Source organism: Artemia franciscana, unplaced genomic scaffold (genome assembly GCF_032884065.1).
Source record: "Artemia franciscana unplaced genomic scaffold, ASM3288406v1 PGA_scaffold_52, whole genome shotgun sequence".
NCBI lineage: Eukaryota > Metazoa > Arthropoda > Branchiopoda > Anostraca > Artemiidae > Artemia > Artemia franciscana.
This window is the reverse complement of record NW_027062693.1, coordinates 788436-814201: the sequence shown is the minus strand read 5'-3', so window position 1 is coordinate 814201 and position 25766 is coordinate 788436. Positions and strand designations below refer to the sequence as shown.

The following is a 25766-nucleotide window of genomic DNA, read 5'->3' as shown; positions in this document are numbered from 1 at the left end:
ACATAATTATTTTTTGCTGTCTATGAGTTTACTAGTACAATCGCCTTCCTAATTTATGCTACCTTTGCTGTTAACTTATTTTTCTAAGTGTAATTACGGTACAAGTTTGATATAAGCTATACTAGGGGACAGGGGTAGAAAAGGAATTATTTGTTATTGACTTACTTGACTTGACCTAATGCTTCTGGCGTCGAGAGTCATGCTACATGGTGCCTCTATTTAGACCGGTCTCTTGCAAGGATGTGGACGTCCTCCTGAATATTTGCCATGGCTAAGAAGGTACCTGTCGTGTCCTTCCATCTGGTTGGGAGACGACCTCTTGGAGTGTCAGGGGCATGCGAAGGAGATGTTCGTATCAGCGTAGTGTTTGTTGGACAAGTTAGACTGAAAAAGACGTTTGAGCAGTTAAGGCCAGGAGGTTTTCGTTGCTAACAAAATCATTCCAGCGTAGTCCTACAATGCGGTGAAGATGTTTTGTTTGGGCTACATTTAAGGCGCTAAGCACAGACTGAGTTGCTGGCCAGGTTTCGGCTCTGTAAAGAAGTACGGATCCCACCGAAGCATTGTATATGCGCATCTTGGTCCTACGGCTGACAGAAGGTTTCCTCCAAAGGGCACTTAGTCTTCACACTACTGCTGAGGCTTTGGCGATTCGGTGCATTAGATCTTTGAGGATTGATCCGTCATTTGAGAGGATAGAGCCAAGGTATGTAAATTCCTCAACTATCTCAGCTAGTTTGTCACCGACCATTAGGACGGGTGGGGGACGTGGTGAGTTACGTGGCTCAACAAACATAACTTATGTCTTTTGCCAATTAATCGACAGCCCTATCTTTAAGGCTTCATCAGCAAGGAACTGTAGGACTTTTGTGAGCTTCGATGGTGAATCGAAGACAAGATCAAGGTCATCGGTATAGTCAGCGTCCAAAAGTACTCTATCGGCGTAATGCAACCCAAACTGGAGGCGGTTTGTGGTCGGAGTCATAATTTAGTCGATGACACAATTAAATAGCTCTGGAGCAGCAGCACAGCCCTGACGGACTCCAGTATTGATTTCAAAAAATGAGCTGCGTCTGCCATTGACTTGCAAGCAGCTCTCAGTCCCTTCATGGAGCCGCTCGAAAAGGTTGCAGCACTTCGCTGGTAGTCCCGTTGTTTTCGGTCTGAGGCAGAGTGATTGCCGGTCGACAGAATCGAAAGTAGCCTTGAAATCCACAAAGGCAACGTATACTTTTTGTTGAAATTCTCGAGTCTTTTCTATCAGCTGCCGCATTGTGAATATTTGTTCCACGGTCGACCTTCGTGGCATGAAGCCAGTCTGTTGGATTCTTCGTTGGCTTCTGAGGAAAATGGTAGAGCGGTCCAGGAGGGTCATAACGAAGAGCTTCTCGGGCACAGAGAGCAGTGTGATGCCACGATAGTTGGAGCAGATTCTTGGACTGTCTCTCCATTTCCAGAGAGGCAGAATGATGCCCGCTCGCTAGTCTTTTGGATTCCATTCTGTACGAAATACTATGGAGAACAGTACTTGGAGCCAGAGAAGGGTCGCCGCCACGCCATATTTCAGCAGTTCTGCATTTATACCACAGACTCTTGGGGCTCGGTTGTTTTTCATCTGGTTCAGAGATTTCAGGATTTCTGTAGAGGTGAAAGGGTGTTGCACACTTTCACATGGGGCCTCAGGGATGCTGGATGCAACTTGAAGAAGGTCAGGGTCGGGCTGGCTAACACAGTCCAGGTTTAGAAGGGAAGAAAAGTGATCCTTCCAGGAAGACAGTTGAGCGTTCTCGTCAGTGAGAATATTTCCATCATTAGATATATCATGTATCCTATGGCCCTATCATCATGTGATAGGGCCTTGGGAGAATGAATTTCTATCTGTAAGATCCAGAAGTTGTTTGTATAGAGCGCATGTGTCACTCTTTCTGGCGGCCTCCTCAAGATCGGTGGCCTTTTTCTCGGTGAACAGCTTTCTGTCTCTGTGGAGGAATTTATTTCTTACGTCGTTTAGACGTCTGTAGGTAACCATGTCTTTCGCTAGGCGTGCTTTGCGACGCTGTTCAACAACACCTAGTTTCCTGCGATATCCAGGACTTTTCTGGGCTTCAGACGAGCGATAGCACTTTCAGCCGAAAGCAATTCGCCGTCCTTGAATAGTCGCCACGCTTCTTCAGATTCTGAAATTTGACCAAGACAGTCGAAACGATTTGAGATAGAGACAGCATAGACCTGGTACGTGTTGGAGTTGGTGAGATTGTTCAGGTCTAATCTGGGGGGACGGTGATCACTTTTCTGGGCTTTCAGGCGTAGTCTAAGGCTAGAGACGGCAAGCCTGTGGTCGGTGTTTTCCAATTCTGCACTTCTGTAAGTTTGGCAACTAGTTATAGAGGAACGCCAGCGTCTGGACACGATTATGTAGTCTAATATCTTTCTTGTTCATCCGTCATTGCTATATCTGGTATATTTGTGAACTTCTTTCCTTTGAAAAAGGGTGTTGGTGATCAAAAGATCGTGCATGTTGCACAGCTGAAGGAGCCTTAGTCCTTTGTCGTTTGACCAGTCGGGTTGAACAGGTCCTAGAACATCTTTCCAAACGCCGTCTGTATCCCTGACATTGCCGTTGAAGTCGCCAAGAAAAATTAAAACGTCATGAGGGGATACTTTTGCTAGTAGGCTAGACAGCTTGGCGTAAAAACGATCTTTCATCTCATCTAAGGCTTGGTTTGTTGGGACGTGGCAGACAATGATGGTCCATTTTCCATGTTTATGCTGGGTTTGCGCTGTTAGTATCCTGTCTGATATTTGCTCGTAAGAAAGGAGGCACCTCCTGGTCCAAGAGTCTAGCACAAGTGTGACTCCATTAGTTTCGGTTCTCTGGTCATCCGACCAGATTAGGCGATAGCCTTCACTAATGTCGTCAGAGTCGTTTTCTATAAGGTGAGATTCAGTTACACCTCTACAGCCACATCTAGCGTAAGCATTGAATTTGTTCCAGGGAAGTCAAGGGTCAGCACGTTCCAGGTGGCCAGGCGAAGACCACCTTGGTCAATAAGGTTCAAACGATGGTCAAATTTCGGTCCGGGGACATGCTGAGGTCTTGAAGGGTAAAAAGAAAATCGATCATCCGAGGCAATCACTATTCGTTGCAATTAGGTTCGTGTGGAGGGTCGCAAGCCCAAATGACCCTAGGCCTGGGACATGATTAGCTAGAGGAGTCTAACTATTGAGTGCCCCTGGGGTGGGCTCCACCCACCATGTGAGGTCAAGGCCGCCCTTTGCGTGAAGCGTTTAGTTAGGGGATTCCCCCATATCCAATGGCACGTGGTCAGCAGACCAAGGTCTGCTTCATTCCGGACGAGCTCCACCCACCACCAAATTTGTTATAACCTAAAACAAAATTTTAATCCCGTATGACTATCAAGCTGTAAAGCTGATAAAGATTTTCTGTATTATTATTCCAATTCTAATTCGTCTATGAAATGAAACTAATTTCAAGTTCTGTTCTTACATTTTTGTTTCATTCAAAAGTGGTAGGCAATGTAGATCCTAAACAATTATCAGTTGTAGAATGTTCACCTTTCATTTGTAACTGCCATGATTTCTGATTATTGAATCGTTTTCACCTTATTTAATGTTAATAAAATAATTTTTTACTATAGGGATAATTCATTCTACTGTGTGCAGTTCTGATGGTGTGGGTCAACCCAAACTCTTTGGCCAAAGACCAATTGTGAAGGGGAAGAAGCTGACAGAGAAGGCTGGTCATTTAAGTTATAAGAAGCTGACAGAGAAACCGTATAAGTGTGATATATGTGAGAAAACTTTTTCTCGGTCAAGCAATTTGATTCAGCACCAAAGAATACATACTGGTGAGAGACCGTATAAGTGTGATATATGTGAGAAAACTTTTTCTCAGTCAAGCAATTTGACTCAGCACCAAAGAATACATACTGGTGAGAGACCATATAAGTGTGATATATGTGAGAAAACTTTTTCTGTGTCAAGCCATTTGATTACTCACCAAAGAGTGCACACTGGGGAAAAACCGTATAAGTGTGATTTATGTGAGAAAACATTTGCTTGGTCAAGCAGTTTCATTCTTCACCAAAGAATGCATACTGGTGAGAAACCGTATAAGTGTGATATATGTGAGAAAACTTTTTCTCTGTCACACCATTTGATTGATCACCAAAGAATACATACTGGTGAAAAACCATACAAGTGTGATATATGTGAGAAAACTTTTTCTGTATCAAGCCATTTGAATAGGCACCAAAGAGTGCACAATGGGGAGAGACCGTTCAAGTGTGGTTTATGAATATTCTTCTAAATTGAATTTTAATAATCATATACCAACCCATTCTTAGAAAAAAGTGCTAGTTCATATTGTACAATAACAATATGTATGGTCTTGCTGAACCCTATTATACTTCTTCTTCTTTTTTATCCCGTTTCTTCATATTTTTGTCAGTTCATTGATTAATTTAATTTCTGTGGGAAAATTTAGTTTATTTCTTTGGTGATTTTTGTTTTGCTTATTGTTTTAACTTTTTCATTGCCTTTTGCTATGACCCCCCCCCCTCCAAAAAAGAACTCAGTGTATGTATTCCTGTTGAGTAAACACCTCTGTAAAGTCCATTTATTCTTCTTTTAATATTTTTCCCAATTTTCTTTACTTATCCTTTGGATCCATTGATTCGTGGAATATTTGTGTTGATTTCTAGATCTATTTTTCTTTTGTTGTTTGTTTTAACTCGTTCCTTCCTTTGGCTATGACTTCCTCCCTCCCCCAACAGAAGACTATGTGTAGGCCTGGTTGAGTTAAAACCCCTGTAAAGGCTATTTTATTCTTCTTTTAATGTTTTCCCAATTTTTTGAAAGTTTCCCTATGTATTCTTTGGACTAAAACATTGTGATTAAAGATTACTGTAGGTTTCAGTTTTTTGCTTAGAATATTAAATCTTTAAAACCTTGATTGTCACCAAGATTTATTCTCAGGGAAGAAGGGGAGGGTGTCTGCTCAATAAGTGAGTGTCCCAAATTTGCGACGTTCTTATAAATGACCATGAAGTCTTGTGAAAATAAAGAAACGAGAAATATTGGTTAATCCATACAATCAGGTTCAAAAGCAGCTAAAGCTTTATATTCTATTGTGATAACTTTGGAAACAACTTTTTTTCTGTTTGGGTTTCTTGACAACAAAATGATGTGGGAAGAAATAGCCGGATGATTGTATCAAATTTTGACCCATTATTCCAGTTTATTTTTCTCAAAATTGGCCAAAAATTTTAACATTTCGACTAGCTCAAAACTCTGGTTTGTTGAATGGACAGGGGGGGGGCTGTGGCAATGACTTTAAAAACTATATTCTGGGCCAAGTAGACATAATTAGAAAAAAAGAAGCTCCGTGTTCATGTTTGGGATATTTGCGTATGATAAAAAATTACAAACCTAGTCTTTTGAGCCACTTGTTTTATTTTTTTTTCATTTTTTTAGACTAGGGCACTTTGTATAGAAGGAATTGTTGCAGTAATTTCGAAATGGGCTCATTTGATTGGAAATTGAAAGACCAAGTATCCTTTTTAAAAGTACAAAATAATTGGAGGATAATCGTCTTTCTCTCCTTCACCAGTCATTTCTCAAAACACGTCCAATAAAAAATTTTCAGATATCCCTTGGTTCAGCGTGGTTGAAAGGTCCAGTAATTGTGTCTTAGAGGATGAAAATCCCCAACATCCCTCAGGACAAGCAAGGGCTATAAATTATGTGTGTTGCCTGTTATTGTGTTATTGAAGGGGTGGTTTTATAAACTACTGGGGGGGGACTCATTGGAATAAAAATCTCTAGTTTAAGTGGCCTTTTTAAGAGTCTAAAGTGACCAAAGGGTAACAATGCCCCCTGCATCTCTTTTTTTCCCCAGATACATTCGATAGAAATTTTGAGATAGCCATTTTGTTCAAAATAGTCTTATGATCATATAAGAAGAATCTCGGGGTTGAAACTACCCCTCAGAACCCTGAGCCGCTGTTGTAAGTTGTGTCCTTGGGACTTATAAGGTTTTTTACTGAAAGGGTGGTAGTATAAACTTTAGGAGATGCTCATTTAATTTGAAGCTGAAATTTCTAATTCCCTTTTAGGAGTCAAAATTGGTTAAGGGCAACTAGCCTCCTCAACACCCTGTTTTCTTCAACCGCATCTAAAAAAAATATGGCAATGACTCCAGGGTTGAGGCAACTAACCATAGCCCCGTGAAAAGGGTTGTGAAATATGCCTTGGAAGCATACAATTTTACGTGGAGTGGTAGTTCCTATAAACTTCGAATGATGCTAATTTAATCGAAAATTGAAAGTTATAGTGCCCTTTTTAAGAACCAAAAGTTAATTTAAGGCAGCCAGTTTTTTCTCTTTTTTTTCAATTTCTTTAACACAAATACTTTAACGAAAATTATTTTAAATAAATACTTATAAATAATACTTCGTAAAGTTTAAATACTTTAACGAAGTCCAATTCACGGAAATTAAAGGGGCTGTGCCATATCCAGTGCCACCTCCGATATTTTTGTTTGATACATTAAAACGTAACGCAATACATTTAAACAAATTTTTGTTGCGTTTTTCTAACCTATTTATAGCCCCTCCCCAACAAAATAAAATTCTGGACATGGCCGTGGAGAGGGGAAAAGTATTCCTCTTAATCAAGCGAAGGGAAGTTCGTGGTTTTTCTCAATTTCTTTAACAAAAACACGAAAAAAATCAAGCCCTTTTTTATAATAATTATACCACTAAAAGATTTTCTTGAGTCGGGAGGGGAAATGCAGAATAAAAGTCTTGCAAGAAAATACCTTCCTCTCCCCATTGAAGCTACTGGTATTCATACATACTACTGCGTAATGATACAAGCTATATTGTGAGAGTATGAAATTTGCTCCAAAGACGGACAGAAAAGGTGAAGTTTTATCACCCAAGCAAAATACACAGAAACAATACAACAAGACTTTATCAGGTAAATGATTGCTTACTTTATTTTATTAGTTTTACCCTTTTCATTTGTCGTTTACTTGATTTATTCTATAACTTAATTTTGTTACTAACAATGTACCTAGAAGACTGTATTTAAGAATAGATGGCCTTCAAGTACAATTCCAGTTTTTTAGTAGAATTTGAGTCTAAACTTATTAAACAACCATAAGTTTTGAACCATAAAAAACAGTGGCGTAATTTGAAATGGAGCAGGGGGAGGGGATCTACTCCTCCCATACCAAGGCTTGCCTCCTTCCCCCCCATACCTCAATTTGCCCCCAAGCTGAATTTAATTTCTTCCGAAATCTTGTCAAAACTATGATAAACCTACATATTTGAAGCATCAATAGAAATAAATCAGCTTTTTTAGTACATATTTACATTTACAGTACTAAATAATACCTTAAGGAACTAAATGGCTTTTTTAGTTTTTACGGCCATTTTCACTTGATTTTTGAAAATTGGCTCCAACTTTTTCCCCTCCCCCAGGCTTTGATTTTGACGAAATTACCCCACTCTAGGAAAGCAAGCAAGCTATTAGGAGGAAGCGAACCCCTCACATGCGTAATAATTTCTGTTGATGCTGCTCCTTACTTTCAGTTGGGAATAGTTTTTCATATTTATTTTTTCATTTTTTTTAAATCCTGGAAAATTATGCGCCCCCTTCATGGAAATTCTCTTCCCTCATGACAAATTCCTCCATGGAAAGTACCCCCAACATAACCCCTGCAGTAGCAGTGGTGTAATTTGAAATGGGGGAGGGGGAACTGCTCCTCCCAGACCAAGGCTTGCCCACCAGACCTTTTTTTTGCACTAATTTGCTTGCCCCCCGGTGTTTTGGTTTAGTTTCCCTTTTAATTCATATGTGTTTTTCGTGTGTTTTATGCTTCGTTATTTTTTTTGAGCTTTTGGACTTTTTTTTAGTGTCGCTTTTAATTTGTAGATATATATGTTTGTTTCTTGTTCTTTTCTGTATCATTAGATTTTCTTGTTCCCTTCCCTTTTTTTCTGACTTGTATTTGTTCAACTTTAGTTTGACCGATTTTTTTTTTTTTACTCATAATTTGATTATTCATTATTATTAGTGTTTTTTGCTTTGTTTGCTTTGTTCATTGACTCCGAAGTCCGAATTCGGCCCTTTGAGGGCTTGTGATAGTGATCTTTTTGAAATTATTATCTTATCTAAGACCTCAGTTTGCCACCCAAGCGGAAATTTAGTTTCTACCAAAATCTTCTCAAGACTAAGATTAACCTACATAATTCATGCATTTTCATAAATAGATCAGTTTTTTTGCACATACTTACCTTTTTCGGTACTAAATAGTACCTTTAAGGAACTAAATGGCTTTTTTAGTTTTTACGGCCATTTTCACTTGATTTTGGAAAATTGATTCCAACTTTTCCCCTCCCTTCCCCCCCTCCTGTTTTGCTTTTTGACGAAATAATGCCACTCTAGGAAAACAATAGAAAATGAAACAAAAGTCCTATTAGATGGACTCGAGCTAGAAAGACTTAAGTAGAAAAATGTAGTACGGGAAGTTTCATTCCAAGATGGTAGTGTCATTTGATTTTTCAAGTGCAGAAGATCATTACCTTATGGAGTAATATTCTATATGGACTTTTACTAGTTTTTTTTTTCAGATTTCTTGAGCAATGCTTTGCCCTTTACTTTTGAGCCTAAATTAACTACGTGGCTATGCTGTAAGGATAACAAATCCAGAAATAATTACTTTCTAAGACGAAACAAAAGAGGACTAAATTTTTAGTTTGGACTTGGATTGCTTTTACATCATCTAAGGGATTACAAAATAAATATTGGTATTGTTTCCTTCCAATCTCGTTTACGCCCATTGGGCCCTCACAAAGTCTTCTCCCTCAGGAGGAAAACAAATTTCTGTAAAATTTAGTACGGTTCTGCGGCAAGGCCTATTGTAGAAACAAGGGCCAGCCCTGACCACACCAATTCCTTGTACCAAATATCTTACAGAATGCACTTTAATCATCAACCAAATGAATTCATTCTTCACTGAAAGATTCTAATGTATAGACCAAGGAATCATTAGTTAAGGTGCCAGAATGCCATACATCAGACTCCCCGAATGTATCAACGAAGATAAAAATTTGAGATGGTAAATCACAGGGTTTTTGTATTATTTGTGTTTAGGCTTCTGGCTTCTCCTTCCTCAGAGACCGTTCTCTCGTTATTCTCATTCTCCCTTCTCATGGAGGATTGCCTGTTGATTTTCTTTTCACTCCACATACACCATTGTCTCTTGAATCCTGTTCTCCCGCTAGACAGAGTATTGTGTCTAGAAACATCACGAGGAACCAAAGAGACTAAAATCCTTAGTTGTATTAGGCTAGAAAGCCTTGGATTCCCCAAATGAGAGGATTTTCACCTATAAGATCTCAAAACTCCTCATTTTAGAGGAATCTCCTAAACTGGAATGGGAATAAAGTTTCTAGACGAAGGGAGAATGAGTGCCCAAAGAGAATGGAGACTCAAGAGCACCTAGGAGATGACTCGTTACTGCACCAAGCCAAGAGTGCCTTCGAGTATCCCTTATCCGTTCAAAATTAGCTTCCCCGGATGTAATATGCAAAGATAACAACAAATACTTAGCAAACAAATTGTCAACTGAAAAGCTTTAGGCAATCAGGCGAATAATAACACTAATTACGTCTACTTCACTATAAACATAGCTTATTTTGAAATCCCCGGAAGGTGTGCCATTTTTCATAATACTGTCCCTTTTTGCTATCTGCCAATAATTTCACAATTTGTTTTTCATTTTTGAAAATATTCCATTTTTGTTCATCCATGACTTCAATTATCCTGCATTTTCGAGGGTTACTTGTCTGATCACTAATCAAGATCGTTTACTCAACTAGTAGTCCTACTGACCTCTCAGTAGCCTCTCTGACTTAATCTACGCACCACCAATTTGATTCAAATCCTAGTTCAATTTAAAAATCAGAATTTAATGATTACAAAGTAATTTAAAAAACAAAATATATAACAGCAACTGGTCATTCTGACAATCATTTTCTTTAACCCAAGGCTAAGAAAAGCTCAATATTTTTATTTAAGAAATGTTTTGGAGAAAATATAAGAACAATTTTCTTTAGAGTAAACGCCCAATGATCTATTTTGAATGTTACTATATTGTCTTAACAGTTTACTACGATGAAAGGGTAGTCCACCACTACCAAAAATTACAATAGTGATTTACCCCCATATGGGGTAATCACAGGGGTCAGCCAATCCTAAGTGCAATAGATATGCCTCACCCTGGTAGCGCCTCCTTCATGATCAATGCAACTCCTCAGCCAAGTAAACATGATTGCTAGAAATCGTAATCCCATGTTGTAAATTAGATTGTCTTAAATGCGAACCCATGTCCATGTAAAACAAACATGTATAAACTAACCGGTCACTGAAACTTAGTAGGGACACTGGAATGGATAACCTTCTGAGGTTCCCGAAATTCGTGTTTTATTTTCTCTAATCCATCAAGGTGTACATTAACTAGTGACTGGTTTCATGTTATATATCCTACTTCAACCGAAATTTCAAAATAAAAAGAGGGTTGTTCCAGTATTGAAACATACTGACAAGTATAAAAATTGCTACCATCACATATTTTTAGATTTGTTTTTTTTTTTTTCACCACCAATTTCTGAGCCTATCAACCTTAGGATTCTTCCCGATGCCTCTCAATTTTTCTTCGAATTCTTTCTTACTTTTGTGTATTCCTAGACTAGATACTACCTCCTATTAAAAGTCAAGTCCCATCAGAGTAAAAGCTGTTTCTTATCTTAGAGCTTTGGTCCAAAAGCAACAAACCTCCCTGCTCCCAAGAACAAAACAAAATAATCATAATATTTTACCAAGCACGGGAAAAGAAATCAAAATCTGGTAATTTAGATCGAAATTGGATTAAGTCCTACTTAAAAGGAGCAAATGTTAACTTAGCCATGCACAAAAAACATTCAAAGCATAACACATAAGACACAAAGCATAATCTGACAGAGACGTATTTTTATTTGCTGCCAGTGACAGAAATTTGCTGCAATCGTGGATCTACCGGTTCTTTTTCGTTGGTCCTAGTTAGTTTAGCTAGCCTAAATGGGTAATACAAGTTAGAAACTTCTGACGAAGCAAGAAGTATATTTTGAGTATCTAGTCAGTACTAGCTCAAACTTATTCTTAGGCATTGGGTTAAGTTCATTAAAACAAGGCTTAAGTCAAATATGAGCGAGTTTTATAGCCTAAGGGTTAAGTCAAAATAGGGTTGACTTAAAAGGGGGTTCAGTTGAATGAGGGCTTAGTTAAACGGGGTTGACCTGTACGGTGGCTCAGTCAAATGATTACTGAGTTAGATAGGGATGGGTTGCACGGGATCCATTTGAACAGGGGTTCAGTTGAACGACGGTCGGTCAAATGGGGTTGAGTTACGCTTGGGTTGAATTGTCCAAGGATCTAACTGAACGAGGGTTCAGCTAAATGAGTTTAGTTGAAGGTGGGTCCGGTTGAACGAAGGTTCAGTTAAATGTGGTTGAGTTGAATGAAAGCTTAATCACGTGGTTTTTGTTATACGCTCACCCCTTTTGTACAAAGTATAGCTTCATTTCAGCACTACAATATTTTTCTATGCTCTTCAAATGCATTTGAACGTGACGCAATTTACACAATTTTTTTTTTTAAATAAAGGCTCTGAAGAAAAGTCAGCCGAGAGATTTGCGTCCTGCCCATGACCCTTCAAAATATTGCCATTTCCCACCAGTGGAGCGTGTTCTCCACAATGGGAATCTTGGGCCTAGACCATCAAATGTGGTATGACCAATCCAAGCAGCGAAGGCAAAGGCCATTGAAAAAATATCTAAAGGAATGATAATCGAAAATGAAGAACAAAGAAATATACAGTTAGAATACTTGCGAAAACAACATTTACAACGAGTCAAAAACAAAAGTGAAGAGCGAAGAAATCTGCTGTTAAAGCATAAGTGAAAATTTCAACGAAACAAATAGAAAATGAAGAACAAAATTATTTTAAGTTCAAGACGTACTATAAGGAGGAGCAGAACAAATCAAAAGTAAAAGTAAAGTACAAAGAATTATTTAAAGAAGTTTTATAGTGCAAAAGGACAAATTAGCAATATCTAAAAATGGATAAATTGGACCATCAAGTGAGAGAAGTGAAGAATAAAAAACATGCGGTTACGAGACCTGCTAAAACGAGGGGAGTTGAGTTGTGTGGGAGCTCAGTCGCAAAGGGGTTCAATTGCACGAGGGTTCACTTACAGAAGGGTTCTGTTGCACGGAGGGTCAGTAACAAGGAGGATTAGTAATGCTGGGAAACAGTTACACCTTGGGTTCAGATGCAAGAGGATGGAGTTCAATAAAACTTCAGTAGCAATGGAACCTATAAAAAGTGTGTGGTCAGACAATATTTTCATTAATATTGAAAAAGCCTAAGGGATAATCCAAGAACAGATAATTGCCAGGTTAATTGCCCATTAAGCCTCCTTCAGTTGAATACATCTAATGTTTCGATTAACAAAACTTAAATACAACCAGTGAGACATCAGGATTTTGAACATATCCTGGTGGGGTATGACCTAAAATCGGTTGGGAACTGTTAAGTTAGACGAACAACCTCATCACAATCTTCGACCCCAATAAACGGCGGTGGTTAACTCGGTACGAACCTTTAAATATGCAGGAAACTATACAACTTTTAATTACATGTCATTGGGATCCTTCATTAGTTTGCGTATTCACTATGGAGTTTTCCTGAGGAAAAAGTAGTCAGCAAAGGCGATTTATTTGGAGGTTGCTTCCTGCTTGGTCGAATAGCATTGCCGCATCCATAGTTCCCTTATGAATAGGACGTCATTACATCTCTAAGGTTCGGCATCCACGGGACAATTGCTTTGAGACTAGAATTACTAACCGATTGTGTACGTGTTTTGCGACCATGGCCTTGACGTAGAGTGGGGCCCCAGCCAATTACCTATACTCTTGTAGTATGTTTAAATATTTCAAGATTACTTATACGACAAACCCGATTATTTAACCTTAGTGTTTCAGGAGACGTAAATGACATGAAAAATCAATAGTAATACTACTTGAGGAAACTGTCTTGATTAGGGGTCAGACAAGTAACCCTGGTAAATGCAGGATAATTAAAGTCATATATGAACAAAAGTCCAATCCTTTTAAAAATCAAAAAATCAAGTCTTAGGTACTCTTGAGCCCCCATTCTCTTAGGACCCTGATTCCTCCTTTCTCTAGAAACATTGTTCCCACTCTAGTTTAGAAGATTCCTCTTAAATGAGGAGTTTTGAGATCTTATAGGGGCAAATCCTTTCATTTGGGGATTCCATAGGTTTCTAGACACAATACTCTGTCTGGTAAGAGAACGCGATTCAAGAGACAATGCTCTATATGAAGAAAAAGAGAATTAACAGGAAATTCTACATTTGAATGGAGAACGAAAATCACGAGAAAACGGTCTGTGAGGAAGGAGAAGTCTGGAGCCTAAATGCAAATATACAATAAAAACCCTGCGATTACCTTCTCAAAGTTTTATCTTCATTGATACATTCGAGGAGTATGAAGTATGGCATTCTAAAAGCTTAACTAATGATTCCTTGGTCTATATACTAGAATTTTTCGATTAAGAATTCATTTAGTTGATGATTAAAATGTATTCTTTGGGATATTCGGTACAAGGAATTGGTCCGATCAGGGCTGCCCTTTTTTTTCTATAGCAAGCATTGCTGTAGAACCGTCCTAAATTTTACAGAAATCTGCTTTTGTCCAAAGGGAGAAGACTTTGTGAGGGGCACATGGGCCTGTACGAGGTTGGAAGGAAATGATTCTTGTATCTATTTCTTAAGCCATTAGATGGTGTAAAAGCGAGCAAAGTCCAAACTACATATAGTCCTTTTTTTATTTCGTCTTAGAAAGTAACTATATCTGGATTTGTTATGCTTACACCATAGCCACGTAATTTATTTAGGCTAAAAATTAGAGGACAAAGCATTTCTCAAGAAAACTGAACAAAACTAGCACAAGTCCATGCATAATATTACGTCATGACGTATTGTACTTTAAAAAATGATCTGTTTCTGTTGATGCTTGAATTTTTAGGTTTGTGCTAGGTAGGCAGGATTTTGGAACAAATTAAATTTCAGCTGGGGGAGGGGGAATTGAGGTTAGGGGGGAGGCAAGCCGAAGTCTGGGAGGGGCATTTGCTTTCCCTGCCCCATAGCAAATTACGCCCCTGCTTTTCTATGGTTCGAACCTTAGGGTTCTTTAATAAGTTTAGACTCAAATTTTACTATAATTTTGAATTATACTTGATGACCATCTATTCTTCAATACAGTCTTATGGCTACAATGTTAGTAACAAGATCGAATTATAGAATTAATCAAGTAAATGACAAATGAAAAGAATACATAATTATAAAATGGAGTAAGCAATCATTTTTCTGGTAAAGTTCCACTGTTTCGTGTCTTTGTATTTTTCTTAGGTGATTGGAAATTCAGCTTTTGAGTCCATATTTGAAGAAAATTTAATAATGTCTTAATATAACTTGCATTGTTACCATTTAGCATATATGAATACCAGTGGCTTTAATTGGGAGAGGTAGGTTTCTTCTACAAGATTTTTTCCTTGCATTCCCCCTACTAGATTCAAAGAAATCTTTTCGTGGTATTATCATTGAAAAGCGGCTCGTTTTTTGTATTTTTTTAAATAAATTGAAAAGACAACGAGATTCCCCTCCCTGGACTTTGAAGAATGCTTTTTCACTGCCCTATTCCTTTGGCTGTGTGTGGAAAATCCTATTGGAGGGAAGGATACAAAAAAAATTTATAAAACCCATCGGAAACTTTTTTAAATGCATTGTGTTACGTGTCCGGCCTTGTCTCCTAGTTTCCATGAATTGGCGCTTTTGATCTATACCAATGGTGTCAACTGGTGGACTAACAATTTTCATTGAAAATGAGGGTGTTTTCTTGGGTATTTTTGTAAAAGAAAGTAAAAACACAAGATAATTGTCCTCTGGATTTTGAAAATTACTTTTCTCTGCCCCCCCCCCCTAATTACTGTGAATTAACGCCGTTCATCAATGTTAGTTCCGACTATTCTAAGCTAAAGAAACAAGATAAAATATTTCTGATTCAAGGCCCATCTTCTCTAATTTTATCCTTTTTGAATGACAATTTTGTCCAAGTCTTGATAGAAAAAATTTCCGTTTACCATTAAAATTTTAGATAAACATTGAGATTATGGGAAAGGTTTCATACTGTGATAAGAATCTAAAGACAAAGTGATAAGTTGATTCAATGTTATTTGAGTGTTGCAATCGAAATTAAATTTGCTGCAAACTTTGTTACTCGTATTCCAATAAACTTTTTAACAATCCTTGTTGAATTATCGCTTCTCAGCCTTTAGGCTAAGAACAAAGCTTAGAATCTGTTCTTATCAGCTTAATATCTGATGCGGTCCCAAAATGGGGCCCAGAATATTAAACTGACTTTTGGAAACAGGAGGGATGTTGGGGCCTGCTCCACGACCTTCACGCGTTCGCCTGGTATTGCAGTACCTTCGGGATTGGTGCACCAAGCATATGAGAGAGCTGAGCGTACCGTCTATAGAAAATGGCTCTGGAATTTTTTATAATGATTTAGAGACTTGACACATTGCTCTGACGTTTCGTAAAGTTTCGTAAACGTTTCGTAAAGTTGCATCTGTTGAATAAATTCGAGTTTCTGAGTGACATTCAAAGCAACGGATTTATGTCGGAAGATATTAGTAAAATACTAGATTTTAACAACTCATACTTACTTGGCCGGAAGCTGCCTTGATCATGAAGGAGGTGCTCCCTGGGTAAGACCTTTCCATTGCACTTTGGATTTGCTGACCCCTGTGATTACCCCAAATGGGGGTAACTTAACAACATAATTTTTGGTAGTGAGGTTGGGAATCGGAAGGATGTCGGGGCTTGTTCCGTTCATTTATCGTGTTGGCCCGGTATTGTAATGCCTCCAGGATCGTACACCTCTTTCAGGGGTAAACCAAAATCTAAGAACCCTAATCAATTATATGTAATGCGCTTTTTTCAAATTTAAGATAAATCACAGATTTTGTTACCTATTCCTGGAATACATTGAAAATTATTTATTTTCCAGCTGAAAAAATTGAAGAAACAATGTAAATAATTTACAAAAATTAATTAAGCCAATGGCTACTTGCCGTAATTTAATTAAAGTACCCAAGCTGAATCGAAGTCTACACGGATCTTTATCGAAAATAGTTCGTAATAATGAACTTCCGGTATTTTCATTCCAGTTTATGAGCCTCCTCTAAAATGAGGAGTTTTAAGATCTTATAGGGGCAAATCCTTTTATTTGGGGATTCCATGGATTTCTAGACACAATACTCTGTCTGGTGGCAGAACGTGATTTAAGAAACAATGCTCTATGTGAAGGGAAAAGGAAATCAACAGGCAATTCTCCATGTAAATGGAGAACCAGAATCATGAGAAAACGGTCTGTGAGGAAGGAGAAGCCTGGAGCCTAAATGCATATATAACACAAAAACCCTGTGATTTACCATCTCCGAGTTTTATCTTCGTTGATACAATCGGGGAGTCTGAAGTATGGCATTCTAACAGCTTAACTAATGATTTCTTGGTCTATATATTAGAATCTTTCAATGAAGAATGTATTCATTTAGTTGATGATTAAAGTGCATTCTGTAAGATATTTGGTGCAAGGAATTGGTGATGTCAGGACTGGCCCTTGTTTCTTTAGCAGGCCTTGCTGCAAGAATGTATTCATGTAGTTGATGATTAAAGTGCATTCTGTAAGATATTTGGTGCAAGGAATTGGTGATGTCAGGACTGGCCCTTGTTTCTTTAGCAGGCCTTGCTGCAAGAATGTATTCATTTAGTTGATGATTAAAGTGCATTCTGTAAGATAGTTTGGTGCAAGGAATTGGTGGTGTCAGGACTGGCCCTTGTTTCTTTAGCAGGCCTTGCTGCAGAACTGTCCTAAATTTTAGAGAAACCTATTTTTCTCCGGAGGGAGAAGACTTTGTGAGGAGCCAATGAGCCTGTACGAAATTGGAAGGAATCGATTCATGTATTTATTTCTTAAGCCCTTAGATGGTGTAAAAGTGAGGAAAGTCAAAGCTGCATTTAGTCCTATTCTGTTTCGTATTAGAAAGTTACTATTTCTGAATTTGTTATCCTTACAGCATAGCCGAGTAATTTATTTAGACTTAAAATTAAAGGACGAAGCATTGCTCAAGAAATTTGAACAAAGCTAGCACAAGCCCATACAAAATAATCCTAAAAAATACCGAGGGGAAGGGCACTTGTTGGTTCTTAACAAATTTCGAATGCCGAAAGGCAGACTAAGCTATACTTTTGTAGTATCTTTAAATATTTCAAGATTACTTTATCCTTAGCGTTGAACGAGACGTATAATTACTGTGAATCTTAATTATTGCCAAGCATGTTATGTAATACCAAACCAATCATCAATTAATGCACAACCCTATTGGGTTTGAAACAAGTTATTTCAATCAGAAACTAAGGAGCAATATTAAAACGAACAGAAATTATTCAATATATAGTGTTGGTTTCCCCCTCCTAAATACCTCACTCGTTACGCTGGAGCTATTTGGTATTGCAAAAAAGTATCTTATTCTAATTGAAAGGCCCTTGTGTTTCAGGTGTTTTTCTTAATTAATTGGGATAAAAGCCAAACTTTAGCGTAAAGAGCAAGTTATTTAGGAGGGCAAAACTAACCTCAAATGCGAAATAATTTCTTTTCATTTTATATCCCCCTAAAACTGCCTGGGATGATTCAAATTTTTCCCTTGTTTCTTTCCTTCTATTGAATAAAATAAAGTTAACAAACTGAAAGTAAGGAGCAACATTAAAACTTAAAACTAACAGAAATTATTATGTATATGAAAGGAGGCTCCCCCTTTCTCAACAGCTCAACACCTACAAACAGAAATTATTTCGTATATGAAAGGAGGCTCCCCCTTCCTCAACAGCTCAACACCTCACTCAATATGCTAAAGTTCTTTGTACTTTTAAGAAAAACTTCTTATTGTTCTAGTTAACCGACCGTTGTGTTTCAGGAGTCATTTTAAAGGAGTTGGGACAAAACTCAGACATTAGCCTAAGTATCAAGGTGCTGAGGAAGGGTCAACCACCTTCATATACATACTAAATTGTGTTCGTTTTAAGTTTTAATGTTGCTCCTTACTTTCAGTCGAAAACACATTCTTTTTTATTTAATTTCGGATCCTCTTTTAAATAATACGAGAAAATCTGGCTCCACCTCTACGGAGAATCCCCTTTCCCACGGAAATATCCTCTAGAAAATTCAATTTTTCCAGTGTATAATTTTCTGACAAGTTCACCTCTTACAAACTTCCATCCCCATTGAAAATTCCCCAGTGGAAAAACTCCCAGCAGAAACTTTGTCCCCACCCAAAAATGAATGTACACGTCCCAATAACAAATACTAGCCGTCCTTTTGGCGTAGTTTCTCGGATGGAATACCTTACCTTAGACCTTAGATCCTCCTGTGCCGCCAGAGGCACCCAGGGCATCCACGAAGAGCCGCCAGTCATCCCGCATGTGTGCCGCTGCCCAAACATCTTCCCACTGGGGCTGGATCGTCGTGTGGATGTTCGACAAATCCCGTTGGTAGGTGCGACGCAGCGTGTTCTTGGGTCGACCTCTTCTGCGAGTTCCCTGGGGTTGCCACTTTAGGATCTGCCTAGGGATCCTGTCATCCTTCATACGGATCACGTGCCCAAGGTATCGCCATCTACGTTGCCAGATGACGTCTGTGACCCTGGGCTGGCCTGAGATAGAGCGGACTATCTGGTTTGTGACGTGATCCCTCCAGTCGATGTCCAGGATCGTCCGAAGGCAGTTGTTTTCGAAGGCTAGGATCCGTCTTTCTTGTTGCTGATTCAACTTCCAGCCCTCACTGCTGTAGAGAAGTGCAGAAAGGACGTTGCTGTTGAATAGCCTCAATTTCAGCTTCAGGGAATACTTTTCGCCATATTGGCTTTAGTCGGTTAAAAGCTCCACTGGCTTGCCCAATCCTCTGCTGCACTTCTCGCTCCCTTGATCCTGAATTCTCCACAGTATTGCCGAGGTACCTGAACTCCAAGACCTGCTCGATGGTTGAATCTCCGCATTTCATGTCCAGAGGGGAATCAGTTGTTGCCATACTCTTTGTCTTCTCCGTGTTGATCTTGAGTCCAAGTCGGCTAGCATTTTCACAGATAGTATTAATAAGATCCTGGAGTTTGGCCTTGTTCCTCTCCATCAAGGCAATATCGTCAGCAAAATCCAGGTCGGCTAGCTTTTTGACTTCTCCAATTTGGATGCCAAATCCTGTATGAAGTACGTAATCAATAACGAGGACAAAGAGTAACGGAGAAAGGACACAACCCTGTTTTACGCCAGACATGATACGGAAATATCTGGTGTTCCCATCATGGGTCCGAACACAGCATTCTGTGTTTTCGTACAAAGCAACAATTAGGGACACCATTTTTTGGGGATTCCATAGTACCGCAGGATTTTCCAAAGCGAGTCTCGGTCGATGAAGTCGAACGCTTTTTCGAAGTCCACGAAAATCAGGTACATTTTTTTGTCTCGATTCATTGGACTCCTCGATCATCATTCGTAGCACATAGATGAGGTCAGTGCAGGAACGGGACTGCCGGATGCCTTGCTGTTCGTCACGCAAGTGACTATCGAGGGCTGTCTGAATGCGCTGGAGAATAATCTGTGCGAAGAGTTTACCCGGAGTCGAAATGAGACTAATGCCCCTCCAGCTGTCACAATTTGTCGCGTCACCTTCCTTAAAAAGTTTGATGAGCGTACTTTTTGCCCAATCATCAGGTACTTTCTCAGACTTCCAAATGCTAGCAAAGAGTGTCAGCCGCACAGTCATACAGACGCTAAGTGATGGTTTTATCATCTCAGCTGATATCCTGTCTGTAGCTGCAGGTCTACCATTTTTCAGCTTGCAGGCTGCTTGACTGATTTCTACATCAGACCGTTCTTTGGTGCTGATTTGGAGGTTCAAACAGGGGGTTACGGGGATGTCAGGCGGATCCAGAGGGCGGGGTCTGTTCAGAACCTTTTCGAAATGCAAGGCCCAAACTTCGGCGATTTCCGATGGGTCTGTGACAATTTTGCCACTCGCATCCTTGACTGGTCCGTTTACGTTTCGGCTTTTCCCCACGATTTCGTTAGTAATCTTGTATACGGCTCTGGAGTCACCTCGTTTTGCCGCTTCCTCCGCCATGGCAGCTTTTTCCTCCAGAAGGTTGCGCTTGTACCCCCTTGCACTTCTTTTGACTAGTTTATCCAGATCTCTGTACAGTTGATTCTTTAGGACTGTGTTGTTGTATTCACCACCATTAAGAAGCTGCTGTTTTAGGTTGCGTCGGTCATCAATCAGGTTCCATTTCCTCTTGGATAGCCATTGGTCTTTGGGCCTCTTGGCATACCCAACCGTAGCAGCAGCCGTTTGGTTGTAAACCTCCTTGATGGTGTTCTAGGTCGACTCCAGACTGGCGTCAGTGTCATCATCTAGGGCAAGGGGCTCGAACTTGTTAGAGAGTGTAAGGGCTAACACATTTCGTATTGCCGGAGTGTAAAGCTTAGCGGAGTCGAAAGCGGGGTTTGCCTTGGGACTGGTCTTCGGTGCAGCCTTTAACTTCAATGATATCCTTGCTATCATTAGGGCGTGATCGGATGCCACGTCAGCTCCTCTGAAGGCTCTCACATCTTGTAGACTAGACTTTCATTTTCTATTTATCAGAAGGTGGTCGATTTGGTTGTGCGTTCTCCCGTCTGGGGAGTTCCAGGAATATTTGTGGATTGTTTTGTGTGCAAACATAGTACCCCCAATTATTAGGTCATTTGCCAGTGCAAAGTCCACTAGTAGCGTTCCGTTTTCGTTTATTTCGCCGAGTCCTTCGCTTCCCAGGACCTCAGGGCAGTAAGACTTATCATTCCCACTTTGGCGTTGAAGTCACCGGCGAAGCAGATTAAGTCATGACTGGGAATGTCTTTTGCCACATCTTGAAGGGTGTTGTAAAAGCTGTCCTTCGTCACGTCGTCTGCGTCGTTAGTTAGTGCATAGCACGCTACTAGGGTTAGTTTTGCATTGTTACCAGCGAATCGGGCTGTGACGATCCTTTCGTTAATGGGGGTCCATTTCGTCAGCACTTTTGAGGCTGGTTTGGAGAGCATTATGGCTACACCCACTTCTTTATTTTTCTCGAGGCCACTGTGCAGGATAGTATACCCCATATCCAGGTTCTGTCTTCCTGCTCCAGTCCAACGGACCTCAGAGAGGGCTAGAATATCCAAGCCATAATTATCCATTTCTTTCAGAACCTGTTCAGCTTTTGATAGTTGGGCCATGGTTCTTACATTCCAGAAAACGAGTTTAATAGGGCAATTGGGTTTCAAGAAGCGTGTCCGGGGGCGGTCCAAGGTCGTCGTCATAGGGTGTCCGAGGATGGTCCATGGTCGGTATCACGTTGGGCAATCATATCACACAAATTGGGGAAAAAAAACTTTGGTTCACATTGGATGTTTCTATAGCATAACTTTTTCTAGGGGCAGGCTGCTAGGCCACCGCCAAACCCTCCTCCTTTATCCAGGCTTGGGACTGGCTGTAACTTCTTACAGGCGGAGTTGGAAAACAAGTTGCTCTAATTGTCAGTTTCTTTGATGTTCAGTTGCTCTGATGACTCATTATTCTGATGAAAAACACATAACAGTTGACCAAATATAGGCAGCAAAATAGCACTGCCTAAAGGACGGCGTTCGTAATGTTCGTAAAGTCGTTCGCAAAGTTCGTAAGGTTGCTTCGTTAGCCTTCCGTAAACCTTCGCATGAGCAAACATTAAAATTCAAATTTAGTTAACTTTTTTCATAAAGTTCATTAAGATGACCAATAGGGAAAGAGTTCCAGAGCAAGACTTTTAATCAGATTTGCAAATGCGGAATAAGGAAACTGAAGATATATTAATTTCTCTGGTTGAAAAACCTGCAGAAAAGCATTGGTTTTGAATTTGGTTTCAGTATTTTGCAAATAAATATCTAGGGTGCTATGGACTGAATTCTTGCCAGGATTTTTGGCACAACTATCAATTTTACAAGAAACTGGGAGAAACCAGGGAATGAGGATATACTTGATCCTGAAAATACAATATGTAACAAGCCCATATGCCTCATTTCACTTTCCTCACACCCCAAGCTCCTTATTTCTTCAAGACCTTTTCTCCGAAATATGAAATGCTTCAGAAATTTGAATAGTTTGCTGCTCAAAACGCACGTAAAGTACAAGACTCATATGAGCGGTGAAAACTTTACGGAAACACACTTTGCGAACGACTTTACGAATTTTACAAACGCCGTCTGAGCCGTCCTTAAGTAAGAAGTGACCTAGGCATATAGTATTATTTTTATTTTTCTGACCAAAGCACTAGGTACAGAAAGATTTGTCGTTGAAATCTTGCAAAGAAGTCATTTCATTAGAAATATAAGGCTCTAGTGTTCTTTTTAAGAATCAAAAGCGATCAGAGGGTGACCGGTCCTCCACGTCTATTATTTATCCAAAAATATTATATCAAAGCTGTGCGATAGCCGTTTTTTGAGCTTAGTAAAAAGCCCCGTAATTACGTCTATGGGGATTACCCCCCCCCCCCACGCAGAACCCTAATACCTAGCGCTGGAAGTTGTTTTAGTGAAAAATTCTTATTACAGGGTGACCCAAAAAGATTCATACCCATATTTTATTCGATAAAAATCCATTTTTTTACAAATATCCTTTCTGTTGCAGGACATGAAAGGTGAACCTTTTGATGATCTTCTGCAGCTATAGTTACCCCAAAAATGTCTTGCACCAATCAGCAGGAGATGTTCTCCCTGGAGATCTATTTTGCGACAAAATCATACCAGAGTATACAGATTCAGTTTCGAAAACATCCATTGTCACAACTTTCCACCAAAACCACGATTGTTACTTGGGTTACGAAATTCGGTGAGCATGGGACGGTAGTGGTCTTATTTCTAAAGCCACAGGGGGAACTTATTCAGGCAGGAAAGAGAGTGCAAGAAAAGAAGAAAACATTGCTGTAGTGAGGGACTACACTGTTCAATCAAACGTGAGAACACGCCAAAGTGACTCCCTTGTCATTCCGAGTTCTTGGCTGTGTCTACGTACTGTTTTTTTAGGGCTGCATCCTACTGAGTCCCTTACTGCAGCAATTTTTTCTTCTGTCCTTGCATTCCTTGCATGTCCTTGCACTCCCTTGTCATTCCGAGTTCTTGGCTGCGTCTATGCACTGATTTCTTATGATTGCATCCTACTAAGTCCCTCACTGCAGTAATATTTTCCTCTTTTTCCAGCCTGAATAAGTTCCCCCTGTGGCTTTAGAACATAAGTCCACAACCATTTTGGAGACATTCGTCCAAAATAGGTCGCAAAATAACTTGCGACAATTGAAAAGTTTTCGAAACTGAATTTGTGCACTCGGGTATGATTTTGTCACAAAATAGGTCTCCAGGGAGAATAGCTTCCGCTGATTGGTCCAAGACATGTTTGGGGCGAGTATAGCTGCAAACGATCATCCAAAGGTTCACCTTTACCTTAAGGTAATAGTTGTGTTTGCTACCCATTTTGAATCACTGGTTATAATAACACCCTAAAGTTTTATCTTACTAACTTTAAGAGAATCAGAGATAGTTGGCAGGAAATTAGGTTCAGAAGAATTAAAAAAAAAAAGTTAAAATAGAAGAATTACTGTCATTTACTGCCATAATTGAAACGGAAGCTCTAGTCTCCACATTATCAAGTAAAACTTGAGCTTTGCTACATTCATTTGCTTCACAGATTTCTCCAAGGGTAAGGTCATCAACATATATCCATTGGACTTCACAATCATTAGCAACATTATTAATCATAAATAGAAAAAGAATAGGACCCAGGATGGTACTTTGAGGTACACCATAAAAACTGGCTCAGGTTCAGAGAAAGACTTCTTATATTTCAAAATTTGGAACATATTTTATTAAGAAACTCTGAATGATTTTCGGAACAGCAGGGTTCACTCTAAAATCAATTAAAAGCTTAGAAATCAAAATGTTATGATCAATCAGATCGACACCCTTTTTAAAATCAATTGTGATTAAGCTTAGCCATTTACCAGGCTCATCAACATACTAAAAAATAAAATGTAAAAGACTGACTAGATAATGGGATGTTGATGTATTCTTTCTGTTACCGTACTGGTGAGGATCAAGGAGGGGTTGAACTTCGGCTTTTAGCCAATTTGCTACAAAGCTTTTGTACATTTTGCTGAACAGGGGGGGGGGGGTCAAAGTGATTGGTCAATTAGTAGAGGAGGTCAAGGGGGTCAATTGACAGAGTTGCTGCAAAAAGTCACAGTGACGATTTTGAAAGTATTTTTCACGAGTTTTCAGAAACAAGAAAGCCAGTCTCTAGCAAAAGCCAGTCTCTATTCGACAAGTTCCTTATTTCACGTCGTTTTAATCACCTAAAGCTGTTCGCCTTCGCCTCCCAATTAATCCTTCAATATGAAAAATGAAACAGAGGGGTTTTCATCTGGGAGGGTATGAAGAATACCAATTCTCAGAATACAGTATACCGAGAAATTTGCTGTCTTCTTCGTCCTGTGTTTCCTTTCCTCCATTGGTCTCTGGAGCGACCAATTCAAAAAAACTTGGGTAGAAGCCAATCTACGGCAATATCAAAGAATGAAAAGCAAATAAAAGCCGAAGAAAACAAAAATGGCAAGTTATTCTCTTCCAATTCACGAAAAGCAGCTTTGTTGAGTGTTCATCATTTTGTAAATAACAAGAGTCAAGGAGGATATCTCACTTAATAAAAACACTCTAACTAAAGTTTTGCAGCAAGCAAAACGTGAAGAGACAAACAAAAAACAGTGAATTTTTTTGACACCACAGGGACCCTAGTGAGACAAAGCATTACCGTTAGGATACTTGAAGAACAACGCAGCAAATTTTTTAAAATTTTTCAATTCTAGAGAGATATGTGGCAGCTCTTGATACTTTATAAAGACCATACAAATTTACCGTAAAAAAGAGTTCACTGACATTGTTTTAGCAAAAGTCGGAGAGAAGATCATCGACGAAGTTTTAGATTCAGAATTTTATTCTGTGATACGATACCCAGTGGTTCACATTTTGATAAGCTTTCGGACGTAATCCAGAATACAAGCTTGGAAGGGACGCCAAAAAAGATACTATTAGATGTTAGAGAGGTTAATGAAGAAACCGGACACGGCACGGCCAAATGTATAATAGGAACATTATCAATGAGAGGAATTCCTAATAAAGGAATTCCTAACCTAACGTAAAGACAATTAAATTTAAAGACATTTACTTAAAGTACAAAGCTGATATGAGCGGTGAAAACTTTACGGAAACACACTTTGCAAACGACTTTACGAGCTTTACGAACACCGTCCTTTAGGTAGTACTATTGCGATCCTTATGATTGGGCTAACTATAACTAAAACTATATACTATAACTATAACTATAATATAACAATAGTGTGTTTTCCATTATAGCAACAAGTCATCTACAGCAACTGCGGCTATATTTGAAAACGCAGATTTCTT

At 39.2% G+C, this 25766-nt stretch overlaps 2 protein-coding genes, 1 non-coding gene and 2 pseudogenes across 3 annotated transcripts in view; 4 read left to right on the top strand and 1 right to left on the bottom strand.

Moving 5' to 3' along the window:
* Positions 1 to 25766, top strand: part of LOC136041964 (zinc finger protein 271-like) — a 184777-nt gene that overhangs the window by 20841 nt on the left and 138170 nt on the right.
* LOC136041962 (zinc finger protein 502-like) overlaps positions 1 to 25766 on the top strand; it is a 58305-nt gene that overhangs the window by 6144 nt on the left and 26395 nt on the right. The gene's annotated exons all lie outside the window — the stretch shown is intronic.
* On the bottom strand, positions 10213 to 10361 carry LOC136041979 (U1 spliceosomal RNA; annotated as a pseudogene).
* On the top strand, positions 15469 to 15660 carry LOC136041982 (U2 spliceosomal RNA). Its single transcript, XR_010621142.1, has one exon. It is a non-coding gene; the product is annotated as a U2 spliceosomal RNA (small nuclear RNA).
* Positions 15873 to 16047, top strand: LOC136041980 (U1 spliceosomal RNA; annotated as a pseudogene).